This window comes from Lucilia cuprina, chromosome 4, assembly GCF_022045245.1.
Source record: "Lucilia cuprina isolate Lc7/37 chromosome 4, ASM2204524v1, whole genome shotgun sequence".
NCBI classification, from domain to species: domain Eukaryota; kingdom Metazoa; phylum Arthropoda; class Insecta; order Diptera; family Calliphoridae; genus Lucilia; species Lucilia cuprina.
This window is the reverse complement of record NC_060952.1, coordinates 83,216,757-83,231,582: the sequence shown is the minus strand read 5'-3', so window position 1 is coordinate 83,231,582 and position 14,826 is coordinate 83,216,757. Positions and strand designations below refer to the sequence as shown.

Sequence of the window (14,826 nt, the reverse complement as noted above, 5' to 3'; positions counted from 1 at the left end):
TTGGAAAAACCTTTTCAGATACTTTAAAATAGAGGCAGCTTATAGCTTTTTATAGTATGATTAAGTAATTAGTATTAGATATAGTAGTAAAACAAGTATGAATGTATAGTCGGGCGTAGCCGACCATATGATACCCTACACCATGAGTATATTTTTAAAATTTTTACTTTTTATAAAATTTTTATTTTTTGTAAAGAAACTTTTATGTTGAATATTACCATAATTCCAAAATATTTAAGCCATTTATTGATAAAAAACTAAAATTTCTAAATAAGGCATTATATTGGTCAAATATGGGCCGATCCTCGGTAAATTTGGGAAAAGGATATATTTCTAAATAACAATTAGTTTTGTTGAGTTTCATTGCGATACAAATGGTTACAAGTCAATTTTAGACGTTTAAGTCATTTTTTGAAGGGGGGTTTGTATGGGGGCTAGGGTCAAATATAGGCCGATCCTTACGAAAATCCGCAGTATCATTTATACTTATATAAAACTTATTTGTGCCAATTTTTAGAGAGATAGCAGAATATTTGACGTAATTATAGCATAAAAAGTTCAAATCGGGAGGTACGGTTGTATGGGGGCTAGGTGAAATAATGGACCGATTTCAACCACTTTCAATAGGCTTCGTCCTTGTGCCAAAAAACATGCTTGGTCCAAATTTCATCAAATTATCTTGAAAATTGCGGCCTGTACCTTGCGCACAAGGTTTACATGACAGCCAGCCGGACAGACGGACGGACGGACGGACATGTCTTAATCGACTCAAAAAATGATTCTGAATCGATCGGTATACTTTGGGTATTGGACCAATATTTTTGTATGTTACAAACATCAGCACAAACGTATAATACCCTCCCCACTATAGTGGTGTAGGGTATAAAAATAAAGCATTTGGTTTTTTTAACTTTATTTCGGAATATTTTTATTTTTTTTTTGGCAAAAAAAGAGATTTTTTTAAGAGGGCTTAGAGGGGAGTAGGGCAAAATATGGCCCTATTCTTAAAAAAGTTGGTAGGGGGAGTTAAGTCTTCTTCAATATTATTTATGTAGAATTTAAAAGTGTTATTAGTGTTTGTAAGTGAATTTTGACCTTTAAGTCATTTTCTGAAGGGGAGTTTGTATGGGGGATAGGGTCAAATAAAGCCCGATCATTACAAAAATCGGTAGTGTCATTTAAAGTTCTATAAAACTAAGTTTTGTCGACTTTTGTTAACATAATGGATCATTTAAATTAATCATAAGCCAAAAGACCATATTTGGGGGGTACTGTTGTATGGGGGCTAGTCGAAATAATGGACCGATTTTAACCATGCGGCCTGTACCTTGCGCACAAGGTTTACATGGACAGCCAGCCAGACGGACGGACATAGCTTAATCGACTCAGAAATTTATTCTAAGCCGATTGGTATAAGTACTTTAAGGTGGGTATAGGACGAATATTTTTGTATGTTACAAACATCAGCACAAACCCAATATACCCTCCCCACTAAAGTGGTGTAGGGTATAATTAGCAAGAGTGTGTTGTTAAGGCGGATTAAATACCTAGTACTGGCGGCAAGTATTGATCTACTCGCGAATGTGAGAAAAAAAGTATTAAGAGACAGATGTATTTAATGAGAGCTGAAAACAGCCTCTGCCTTTAAATGAATGGTGAATGGTCCAATTGTGAATCCTCAGACCTGTAGGTGAAGGAGGTGAGTGTAAACAAAAAACTGGTTTCATGGATGCTTTAAAACACATTCAAATATATATCCAATGCTCTCTTTATAATTAAGCAAAGAGGATCTGATTGAGAAGAATCTGCAGAAGGGAAAGTTGTAAACGTCCTTTAACGTACAGTCTCAGTATCCAAACTTCACTTGAAAGAATCTAAAATATATGAATATAACATCTTACTGCGACTGGTGAAGATGTGTGGTGTTTATCGACGCAAATTTCAGGGCTGCTTTTGCTGAGGTCGAAAAAGCTGTTAGTTAGTTAGTTAGTTAGTTAGTTAGTTAGTTAGTTAGTTAGTTAGTTAGTTAGTTAGTTAGTTAGTTAGTTAGTTAGTTAGTTAGTTAGTTAATTAGTTAGTTAGTTAGTTAGTTAGTTAGTTAGTTAGTTAGTTAGTTAGTTAGTTAGTTAGTTAGTTAGTTAGTTAGTTAATTAGTTAGTTAGTTAGTTAGTTAGTTAGTTAATTAGTTAGTTAGTTAATTAGTTAGTTAGTTAGTTAGTTAGTTAGTTAGTTAGTTAGTTAGTTAGTTAGTTAGTTAGTTAGCTAGTTAGTTAGTTAGTTAATTAGTTAGTTAGTTAGTTAGTTAGTTAGTTAGTTAGTTAGTTAGTTAGTTAGTTAGTTAGTTAGTTAGTTAATTAGTTAGTTAGTTAGTTAGTTAGTTAGCTAGTTAATTGAATGTTAAAACAATTTTGATACTGCTCTCTTAAAGCTCTAAATGCAATTGCTGCTGTTAGAAGCAACAAGTAGCTGCTGTTATTTTAAGACCACACAGATACATACACAAAATCATTTTTGCACATTCACAAACACACATACACACGCAAACTCCAACACAACGGTAAGGTACGATTAACTGACACATATTTACGAAACGATTGAAATCGTTGCCTATAATACGACTCTACCGATTAAATGGGTGGGAAAAAAGCTTTTTTTCTCCATTCTACTGTCGATTGTCGGCGGCTTTTGTATGTGAAAGCTTTTTTCTTGTGATTTTAACATTTTGTATTGAATCAAACACAACAAGTGGCAGGTGCCCAAACGAGTGTTGGATAAAACACATTGAATTCATTGTTTAACGAAACGTCGTTGATGAAAGTTAGAACGTATAAGTATTAGCTCGTCGTAAATCTTCTCTAGGCGTGTGTTAAAAAAAATATTAAATAAAAAATATTACGAAAAATTTCACAAAAAAACAAAAAAAAGAAAACGTTATAAAAGTGCGTTTTTTATTTCCGTTGTTTGAAAAATTCAAAAGTGTTAAATGTGTGAATATGACATAGAGTTATAGAGAATCTATTGAAGTATCATTCAGTTTTTTAAATTTACTCACTTTTTTTTAATGATTGTGGGTTGATTTCCGTTTGGTTTTGCAAATTATCAAGTCCCAACTTTGGCTGCAGTCAGTCATTTCATTGAGTGTATGTGTGTTAAATGAAGTGCAACAAGTGTTGATGAGTTGAAGAATAAAAATGTTAAAAAATAAAGTTTTACAGTTGGCAGTTATTAGTAAATATAATAATAAACTGCTGTGAAATGTTTGGGTTTCTAAAGAAATATTTTATAAAACAAAATTAAATTTGAAAACAAAAAAAATATTTAAAAAAAATATTAAAAATATTTAAAGAAAATATTCATAAATAATAAAAAAAGTTTTTACATTAAAATATAATAAAAGTTATTTAAACAAAGTTATTATTTTTATTTAAAAAGTTGAAATTTTCTATTTTCTTGGAAATTTTATAAATGAGAATAATTTAATAAAAACAAAAATTTGCTGCTGAAAAAAATAAGAAATTTATGTGGAAAAACTAACTAAGGTAAAAATGGAAAACATAGTTTTACTACTAAATAAATTTAAATAATTTTTATGTAAAATTAATAAGGTTTTTTTTTTTTACTGATAATAAATTATTTTTAAACGAAAATTGTTTAATTCACCATCGATGTTGTACGGTTGTGGGGTTGTATCGTAGTATGTTTTTGTTATTGATTTGTTTTTATTTCAAAAAATTTTATGACATACAATGCTACAACGATACGACATCGATTGTGAAATGAACAAATTATTTTCATTTTGCAAGAATTTTATTTAACACATTTTTTTTTTTAAAATACATTGCTAAAGAAGATGTTTAAAAATTTTCTATAGAAAATTTCTCTATAAATGAAAAAGTTTTCTATAGAAATATTTTTTTTAATTAAAAAAAAAACGAGAATATTCTTTACATAATTTTGTTCTAAATATAAGACATATGTTCTTCGGCATTTAATATTTAATGAAATAATATTCGCGAGTTGCACAACAATGTATTTAAATCGATATTTAAAATATTTACGATATTTGAAATTTAAATTTTATTTTATTAAAAATTTACATTGATTTTTATTGAGTCATACTGTACGTATGTAAACAATATTGATTTAAATTTACACTTTAAATAACTGTCTATTAAAAATTGTTTAATTGTACACAGATGTTCTGATTAATTAATATAATAATATATATTTACACTAATGAAATGAGTGTCTTATATATGCTAATTTAGTAATAACAAATTATTGCTAATTAATAAACTATAAATAGTTTTTATACAAATTTATGTTAAACAATTAAAATACGCGTGAATGAATTATGTTGCTAATTAATTTTTAGACATACTAATAAATAAATAATTTTACCAAAATTAGTTAAAAAAAATACTTTAAAATAGAAAAATAATTACATTATATTTGTTTTTAAAGAGATTAATGATCGATCTGTCACTTTTTGAACGCGTCGAAATAGGTTTAATGATATCCGTCTACGCATATAAGTTTGTTTTTTTTTTCAAGTCGGTTTGTCTTTCTGTCTGTATGTTTGTTGAAATCAGTTTTAGAGGAAACCTGATATCGTTGGGATCCCAATGCTTTCTAGAAGATCGGTCAATAAAAACCAGAGGTTTACCACTGGAAGTTTTTTCAAAATTTTAGATTTCTTTTTTATGTTTATGTTCTATAGTCTAGTCTATAGTCTAGTCTATAGTCTAGTCTATAGTCTAGTCTATAGTCTAGTCTATAGTCTAGTCTGTAGTCTAGTCTATAGTCTAGTCTATAGTCTAGTCTATAGTCTAGTCTAATCTATAGTCTAGTCTATAGTCTAGTCTAGTCTATAGTCTAGTCTAGTCTATAGTCTAGTCTATAGTCTAGTCTATAGTCTAGTCTATAGTCTAGTCTATAGTCTAGTCTATAGTCTAGTCTATAGTCTAGTCTATAGTCTAGTCTATAGTCTAGTCTATAGTCTAGTCTGTAGTCTAGTCTATAGTCTAGTCTATAGTCTAGTCAATAGTCTAGTCTATAGTCTAGTCTATAGTCTAGTCTATAGTCTAGTCTATAGTCTAGCCTGTAGTCTAGCCTATGGTCTAGTCTATAGTCTAGTCTATAGTCTAGTCTATAGTCTAGTCTATAGTCTAGTCTATAGTCTAGTCTATAGTCTAGTCTATAGTCTAGTCTATAGTCTAGTCTATAGTCTAGTCTATAGTCTAGTCTATAGTCTAGTCTATAGTATAGTCTATAGTCTAGTCTATAGTCTAGTCTATAGTCTAGTCTATAGTCTAGTCTATAGTCTAGTCTATAGTCTAGTCTATAGTCTAGTCTATAGTCTAGTCTATAGTCTAGTCTATAGTCTAGTCTATAGTCTAGTCTATAGTCTAGTCTATAGTCTAGTCTATAGTCTAGTCTATAGTCTAGTCTATAGTCTAGTCTATAGTCTAGTCTATAGTCTAGTCTATAGTCTAGTCTATAGTCTAGTCTATAGTCTAGTCTATAGTCTAGTCTATAGTCTAGTCTATAGTCTAGTCTATAGTCTAGTCTATAGTCTAGTCTATAGTCTAGTCTATAGTCTAGTCTATAGTCTAGTCTATAGTCTAGTCTATAGTCTAGTCTATAGTCTAGTCTATAGTCTAGTCTATAGTCTAGTCTATAGTCTAGTCTATAGTCTAGTCTATAGTCTAGTCTATAGTCTAGTCTATAGTCTAGTCTATAGTCTAGTCTATAGTCTAGTCTATAGTCTAGTCTATAGTCTAGTCTATAGTCTAGTCTATAGTCTAGTCTATAGTCTAGTCTATAGTCTAGTCTATAGTCTAGTCTATAGTCTAGTCTATAGTCTAGTCTATAGTCTAGTCTATAGTCTAGTCTATAGTTTAGTCTATAGTCTAGTCTATAGTCTAGTCTATAGTCTAGTCTACAGTCTAGTCTATATTTTCAATAGTTTATTTTATAATATTTCCATACAAAATTTTGTTTTTTCCCATTATGCAATCTTTTACCTAATAAGTATGAACAACATATGTATAGTTTTAGTTTTAAAAATCTTAATTCCCTATATTTATATTCTAAAATTCTATAACGTTGTTATCGTATCAGTAGTATAAAAATACAATTTAATTTTTACTTATATTTTTAAATTATTTTTTAATAAATACTAATTCCTATTAGTTTCCCTCAAAGGTGGTTTGTTTTTCAAAAAAAAAAAAAAAAATTAATAACAATTAAGAAAATATTATTAAAATTTTTATACCATTTAAATATTTATTTATGCCAAGAGGATTGAAAGCAAACACAGCAATTTACACCCAGGTTTTCTTGCAATTGCTGCGATATTTTGGAAAATATCTTTTCTACACCCACTATTACAATTGTTTCTTTTTGTAGAAAAAATAAATATTCAAGTGTCTTAAATTAAACAAATATTTTATAAGAAATACAGACTATTTTCAATATGTATAAATGTATGTTTATATTTTTGTAGCAAAAAGATAAGACATTTTCATTAACACTAAACAAAAACTTTAATTTAAATATTTTCTATATGAATAAAATTTATAAATTTACATACTGGTAAAGATGCAGTATTAAAAATATTTATTTACATATAAACGGGAAATGTTATCAGAGCCACATAATTCACGTGCTTGCCCTCGCAGCAGTTGGCCTAATGGCAAATTTATCTGTGAGTATCACATTTGTACATATGTATGTCAATAAACTTTACAAGGATAAACTATCGTATTATTGTTTGCAAATAAAGCTAAAAGTTTTCTTAGGAAATAGGTTCCGTTTTAAGATAAATTTTCAATAGCATTTAAAACTCTATGTGTTTTACGAGATTTATTAAGAAATCAAATTTCTAGACTAGACTATAGACTATAGACTAGACTAAACTATAGATTAGACTAGACTATAGACTAGACTATAGACTAGACTATAGACTAGATTATAGACTAGACTATAGACTAGACTATAGACTAGACTATAGACTAGACTATAGATTAGACTATAGATTAGACTATAGACCAGACTATAGACTAGACTATAGACTAGACTATAGAATAGACTAGACTAGACTATAGACTAGACTATAGACTAGACTATAGACTAGACTATAGACTAGACTATAGACTAGACTATAGACTAGACTATAGACTAGACTATAGACTAGACTATAGACTAGACTATAGACTAGACTATAGACTAGACTATAGACTAGACTATAGACTAGACTATAGACTAGACTATAGACTAGATATAGACTAGACTATAGACTAGACTATAGACTAGACTATAGACTAGACTATAGACTAGACTATAGACTAGACTATAGACTAGACTATAGACTAGACTATAGACTAGACTATAGACTAGACTATAGACTAGACTATAGACTAGACTATAGACTAGACTATAGACTAGACTATAGACTAGACTATAGACTAGACTATAGACTAGACTATAGACTAGACTATAGACTAGACTATAGACTAGACTATAGACTAGACTATAGACTAGACTATAGACTAGACTATAGACTAGACTTAGACTAGACTATAGACTAGACTATAGACTAGACTATAGACTAGACTATAGACTAGACTATAGACTAGACTATAGACTAGACTATAGACTAGATATAGACTAGACTATAGACTAGACTATAGACTAGACTATAGACTAGACTATAGACTAGACTATAGACTAGACTATAGACTAGACTATAGACTAGACTATAGACTAGACTATATACTAGACTATAAACTAGACTATAGACTATACTATAGACTAGACTATAGACTATACTATAGACTAGACTATAGGCTAGATCGTAGACTATAGACTAGAATACAGACTAGACTATAGACTAGACTAGACTATAGACTAGACTAGACTATAGACTCGAGTATAGACTAGAATATAGACTAGACTTAAGACTAGACTATAGAATAGACAATAGACCAGACTATAAACTCGAGTATAGACTAGAGTATCGACTAGAGTATAGACTAGACTATAGATTATACTATAGACTAAAAAATAGATTAGAAAATAGACTAGACTATAGACCAGACTATAGACTAGACTATAGACTAGACTTTAGACTAGACTATAGACTAGACTAGACTATAGACTAGACTATATAATAGACTATAGACTAGACTACAGTATAGACTATAGAATAGACTGTAGACTAGACTATAGACTAGACTATAGGTCTAATCTATAGACTGGACTATAGATTAGACCATAGACTAGACTATAGACTAGACTATAGACTAGATTAAAGACTAGACTATAGACTATAGGCTAGACTATAGACTAGACTACAGACTAGACTATAGACTAGACTATAGATTAGACTATAGACCAGACTATAGACTAGACTACAGACTAGACTATAGACTAGACTATAGACAAGACTTTACACTAGACTCATTATCATTTATTAATTTCTCAATTTTACTTGGTAATTTCTTACTATAATGTTGGTATTTTGAAATTCAATTTGTTTTTTCTCGATATGACTTTAAATTTCTTAATTTTATTTTATTATTTCTCAATATTAGTTTGAATTTCTCAATTTCAATTTCTTAAATTTCTGAACTTTAATTTGAATTTTCTAATTTTTAAATTGAAATTCTCAATATGAGTATATATTTTCTCAATTTAAACTTAAAATGGTGTAGACAATAGACTAGACTATAGACTAGACTATATTCTAGACCAGACTAAAAATTTGGACAATATTTTAGACTTAAGACTTAATTCAAGTTTAGACAAGATTTTAGCCAAGACTATAATAATTTTGTCTACATTAAAGAGATACATTTTAATAACATTTTTTAAGTATCATGAGGTAGCGAATATGTTTGCAAAATAGATGAATTTTAGCCCACTGTACGAATGTGTAAAATCAACTGAAGTATAACTTAAGTAAAAATTTAAATTCTTATTAATAGTAACTCGCACACATAATAGATGTTTGCTAAATTATGTTTTGTTAACCAATTAATAAAAAATATATTTCAGTTTTTTAAGAAAGATAACACGTGCCTGTGAATATATTTTTTTTAATAACAAATAATAAACAAGTTTTTTTTGTTACTAATTTTAATAAAATATTTATAGTGATCCACATTGTTTAAATTAATAAATATTTAAATTAATATATTAAATCACATTAAATCAATAAATAAATTCAAAACAGCTACTGGAATTTTGTTAAAGGCTTCATGCAAACAGTTACACACACAGTTATACACATATGTGTGTTTGTATGTATGTGTTTTTTAGAGTTTCCTTTCTATGTGTATTTCTGTGTGACTTGTGGTTAATATATATCCAGAAATACATATGTTTGTATTTAATTATATTACTTTTTTTAACAATGACCCATTTCTTATTATAGATTTAATTAACCGGTTATTGTTATATTTGAAATTTTTTCATCTAAAATATATTTATTAATTAAAAATTGTTTTATAATTATTGCCATATGCTATTTTTTTAAATACTTTTCTATGTAAAACTGTATGCTTAACAAAGCCATTGTTTAACTTAAGTAAAATGACAATTAAGTTAATTATTTTCAACCCACAATAAAATCCCTAAAATACTAAAAAATATGTTGTAATTATGGTTACATTTGTAAATGTTAAAAGGTTACATGTTAATTAAATTGTTTTTATAAATAAAACTTATTTTAGAGTTTTATTTTAAATAATAATAAAAAGTTTTCTGCTGTTGGTTTATCCTTCCCTATACTATACTAGACTATAGACCAGACTATAGACTAGACTATAGACTAGACTATAGACTAGACTATAGACTAGACTATAGACTAGACTATAGACTAGACTATAGACTAGACTATAGACTAGACTATAGACTAGACTATAGACTAGACTATAGACTAGACTATAGACTAGACTATAGACTAGACTATAGACTAGACTATAGACTAGACTATAGACTAGACTATAGACTAGACTATAGACTAGACTATAGACTAGACTATAGACTAGACTATAGACTAGAATATAGACTAGACTATAGACTAGACTACAGACTAGACTATAGACTAGACTATATACTAGACTATAGACTAGACAATAGACTAGACTATAGACTAGACTATAGACTAGACTATAGACTAGACTATAGACTAGACTATAGACTAGACTATAGACTAGACTATAGACTAGACTATAGACTAGACTATAGACTAGACTATAGACTAGACTATAGACTAGACTATATACTAGACTATAAACTAGACTATAGACTATACTATAGACTAGACTATAGACTATACTATAGACTAGACTATAGGCTAGATCGTAGACTATAGACTAGAATACAGACTAGACTATAGACTAGACTAGACTATAGACTAGACTAGACTATAGACTCGAGTATAGACTAGAATATAGACTAGACTTAAGACTAGACTATAGAATAGACAATAGACCAGACTATAAACTCGAGTATAGACTAGAGTATCGACTAGAGTATAGACTAGACTATAGATTATACTATAGACTAAAAAATAGATTAGAAAATAGACTAGACTATAGACCAGACTATAGACTAGACTATAGACTAGACTTTAGACTAGACTATAGACTAGACTAGACTATAGACTAGACTATATAATAGACTATAGACTAGACTACAGTATAGACTATAGAATAGACTGTAGACTAGACTATAGACTAGACTATAGGTCTAATCTATAGACTGGACTATAGATTAGACCATAGACTAGACTATAGACTAGACTATAGACTAGATTAAAGACTAGACTATAGACTATAGGCTAGACTATAGACTAGACTACAGACTAGACTATAGACTAGACTATAGATTAGACTATAGACCAGACTATAGACTAGACTACAGACTAGACTATAGACTAGACTATAGACAAGACTTTACACTAGACTCATTATCATTTATTAATTTCTCAATTTTACTTGGTAATTTCTTACTATAATGTTGGTATTTTGAAATTCAATTTGTTTTTTCTCGATATGACTTTAAATTTCTTAATTTTATTTTATTATTTCTCAATATTAGTTTGAATTTCTCAATTTCAATTTCTTAAATTTCTGAACTTTAATTTGAATTTTCTAATTTTTAAATTGAAATTCTCAATATGAGTATATATTTTCTCAATTTAAACTTAAAATGGTGTAGACAATAGACTAGACTATAGACTAGACTATATTCTAGACCAGACTAAAAATTTGGACAATATTTTAGACTTAAGACTTAATTCAAGTTTAGACAAGATTTTAGCCAAGACTATAATAATTTTGTCTACATTAAAGAGATACATTTTAATAACATTTTTTAAGTATCATGAGGTAGCGAATATGTTTGCAAAATAGATGAATTTTAGCCCACTGTACGAATGTGTAAAATCAACTGAAGTATAACTTAAGTAAAAATTTAAATTCTTATTAATAGTAACTCGCACACATAATAGATGTTTGCTAAATTATGTTTTGTTAACCAATTAATAAAAAATATATTTCAGCTTTTTTAAGAAAGATAACACGTGCCTGTGAATATATTTTTTTAATAACAAATAATAAACAAGTTTTTTTTGTTACTAATTTTAATAAAATATTTATAGTGATCCACATTGTTTAAATTAATAAATATTTAAATTAATATATTAAATCACATTAAATCAATAAATAAATTCAAAACAGCTACTGGGAATTTTGTTAAAGGCTTCATGCAAACAGTTACACACACAGTTATACACATATGTGTGTTTGTATGTATGTGTTTTTTAGAGTTTCCTTTCTATGTGTATTTCTGTGTGACTTGTGGTTAATATATATCCAGAAATACATATGTTTGTATTTAATTATATTACTTTTTTTAACAATGACCCATTTCTTATTATAGATTTAATTAACCGGTTATTGTTATATTTGAAATTTTTTCATCTAAAATATATTTATTAATTAAAAATTGTTTTATAATTATTGCCATATGCTATTTTTTTAAATACTTTTCTATGTAAAACTGTATGCTTAACAAAGCCATTGTTTAACTTAAGTAAAATGACAATTAAGTTAATTATTTTCAACCCACAATAAAATCCCTAAAATACTAAAAAATATGTTGTAATTATGGTTACATTTGTAAATGTTAAAAGGTTACATGTTAATTAAATTGTTTTTATAAATAAAACTTATTTTAGAGTTTTATTTTAAATAATAATAAAAAGTTTTCTGCTGTTGGTTTATCCTTCCCTATACTATACTAGACTATAGACCAGACTATAGACTAGACTATAGACTAGACTATAGACTAGACTATAGACTAGACTATAGACTAGACTATAGACTAGACTATAGACTAGACTATAGACTAGGCTATAGACTAGACTATAGACTAGACTATAGACTAGACTATAGACTAGACTATATACTCTAGTCTATAGTCTAAAGACTAGACTTTAGACTATAGACTAGAGTATAGACTAGACTTTAGACTGGACTATAGACTGGACTATAGACTAGACTATAGACTAGACTATATACTACACTATAGACTAGATTATAAACTAGATTGTAGACTAGACTATAAATTAGTCAATGGATGATTCTATAGACTGTAGAGTATACTAGACTTTACATTAGACTAAATTCTAGACTAGAATGGAGACTAGACTATAGTCTAGACTAGAGACTAGACAATGGATAATACTATAGATGTGGCTATAGACTAATCTATGGCCTATTATAAACTATACAAGATGGATGAACTGGGTTAGAGACTATATTTAAAATTTTTTCTATACACTGGAATAATACTGATTACAAACTTTTCTATTAAGAGTTATTAATTGTTGAAAAGTGTCTTATTTTAAGCCATTTTGGTATTAGCTATTTTTATTACATTTTAGTCGACTAAAATAAATTTGTAATTAACTGTCAATTTCCACCCTTACTCCATAACGGAAAATTTTCTTTTCTTTCGGTAATTATATCTTCGACAAGAAGTTACGTTTATAAATCACATTTATAAAAAGAAATTCTAAATTATTTAATGCTTCGTGTGTGACCATTCTATTTACTGCAGCACACGTGTCGAGAAGGTTAAATAGCATAAAGAAATTTTAGCCCTGAACTGAGCTAATGATTTTGGTATCCCATTCTAGCATTACTTAATGAATGATTGATTTTGTTAAAGAAAATTCTATGCCTCACACTACTCCAAAAGAAAATAAAACATTAAAAAAATTGTTTACAAATACATTAGATCCAAACACTAACTGCCTTATGCAAAAACGATTTTTAAGTTAACAATGGTTGTTAAATCCTGTTTTTATATGGAAAAAGTGTGCAGTAAACCGTTGTTAACTTTAATAATCGTTTTTGCATAAGGCCCTAAACGTTTAAATTGTTATTTAACAACATGCCAATTTAGTTTTATAACTATTTACAGTAAAATTTTATAAAATTAAACAAAATCACTTGTAGGATTTCACAAGGAAATGCAATGACATTGAATGAAGTAGAATAAAAATAAAATCAATTACCAGCTATTAAATTGCATTGTCAATATGTGAACTTAATAGTTTGATTTAGAGGGAAAGTAAAAAAACGAATATGTGGGGTAGAAGGCAAGACCGGCAACTAAGATTCAGCTTAAGGAGAGATTAAGTAAACTTATCCTATTGATTTGTTTTATAATTTGACTATCATCTCTAATTTAGTATTATAAATCAAAATAAGTGATTAAACTTATTGACGTCATTTCTTTTATTTAAGTCTTTAATATTCCAAGAATATTGCAAAATGCGCATTACCTAATGTAGAGTATTTAAATCAAAATAATATCAATATGCATTATCTAATTAATTGCTAACAATTTCATTTCTAAAACACAATTCATCATGTATTCGAATGCTAGTTTAGCAGGTACGAATGATTATTTTAAATTAAAGTTGATTAAATTAATTAACGTATTATTGCAAATTATTAACTTGAGTTGGCTATGGTAAGAGTAAAGTAAGGGAAAACAAATTCATTGCACGACTGATGATAATAAACGAATGGAATTTATTGTAGAAATCTAGATTTTTTAACACAACTTCAAAAAACACTCCAACCGGCAAAAGATTTACTTATTAATCGGTAAAAGTGTTTGCATGACAAACACTAAAATACAAACATTATTAAACTATTTCTTATTTTAAGTTTTTTAAAGCACAAAACTTAAAAGGCGAATTCAGCCTGTTCACTAAATTTCCTTTTGTTGTAATTCCGTAAAAGCATATAATTTCAAAAATGTCTATAATGGTGGAAATAAAGTAGAAATGTGTCCTTGTTGTAATTAAACTTTTGATTATATTCATATATATACATACATATGTATAACAAATATTCAACCTTGAAATAAATGTTCTTAAAGTAACATAAATTTAAATTTATTCAAGTAGAAATTCATAAAAAAAACAAAAAATTAAAAAAAGAAAACATTCAAAACCCAGCAAAATTTTTCACTGTGAGCTACTAATATCCTGTTTTATTTCGATTAAAATAGTAGTAGCATTTTAATAAATCTTTGTTTTCACATCAACTTTTGGTTAGTATTATGTCATTTCCAGTCCAGTTCTAGTTCTAGTTAAGTTTAGATTCAGTTCTAGTTTAGTTCTAGTTTAGTTCTAATTCAGTTCTAGTTCAGTTCTAGTTCAGTTCTAGTTCAGTTCTAGTTCAGTTCTAGTTCAGTTCTAGTTCTGTTCTAGTTCAGTTCTAGTTCAGTTCTAGT

At 28.0% G+C, this 14,826-nt stretch overlaps 1 protein-coding gene across 1 annotated transcript in view; it reads left to right on the top strand.

The window, feature by feature from the left end:
• Nucleotides 1-3,432: 3,432 nt before the first annotated feature.
• LOC111675991 (thyrotropin receptor) overlaps nt 3,433-14,826 on the top strand; it is a 47,993-nt gene continuing 36,599 nt past the window's right edge. The window contains exon 1 of the mRNA XM_046947939.1: nt 3,433-3,539. The gene's annotated coding sequence lies outside the window, so the exon portion shown is untranslated. The remainder of the gene's footprint in view (nt 3,540-14,826) is intronic.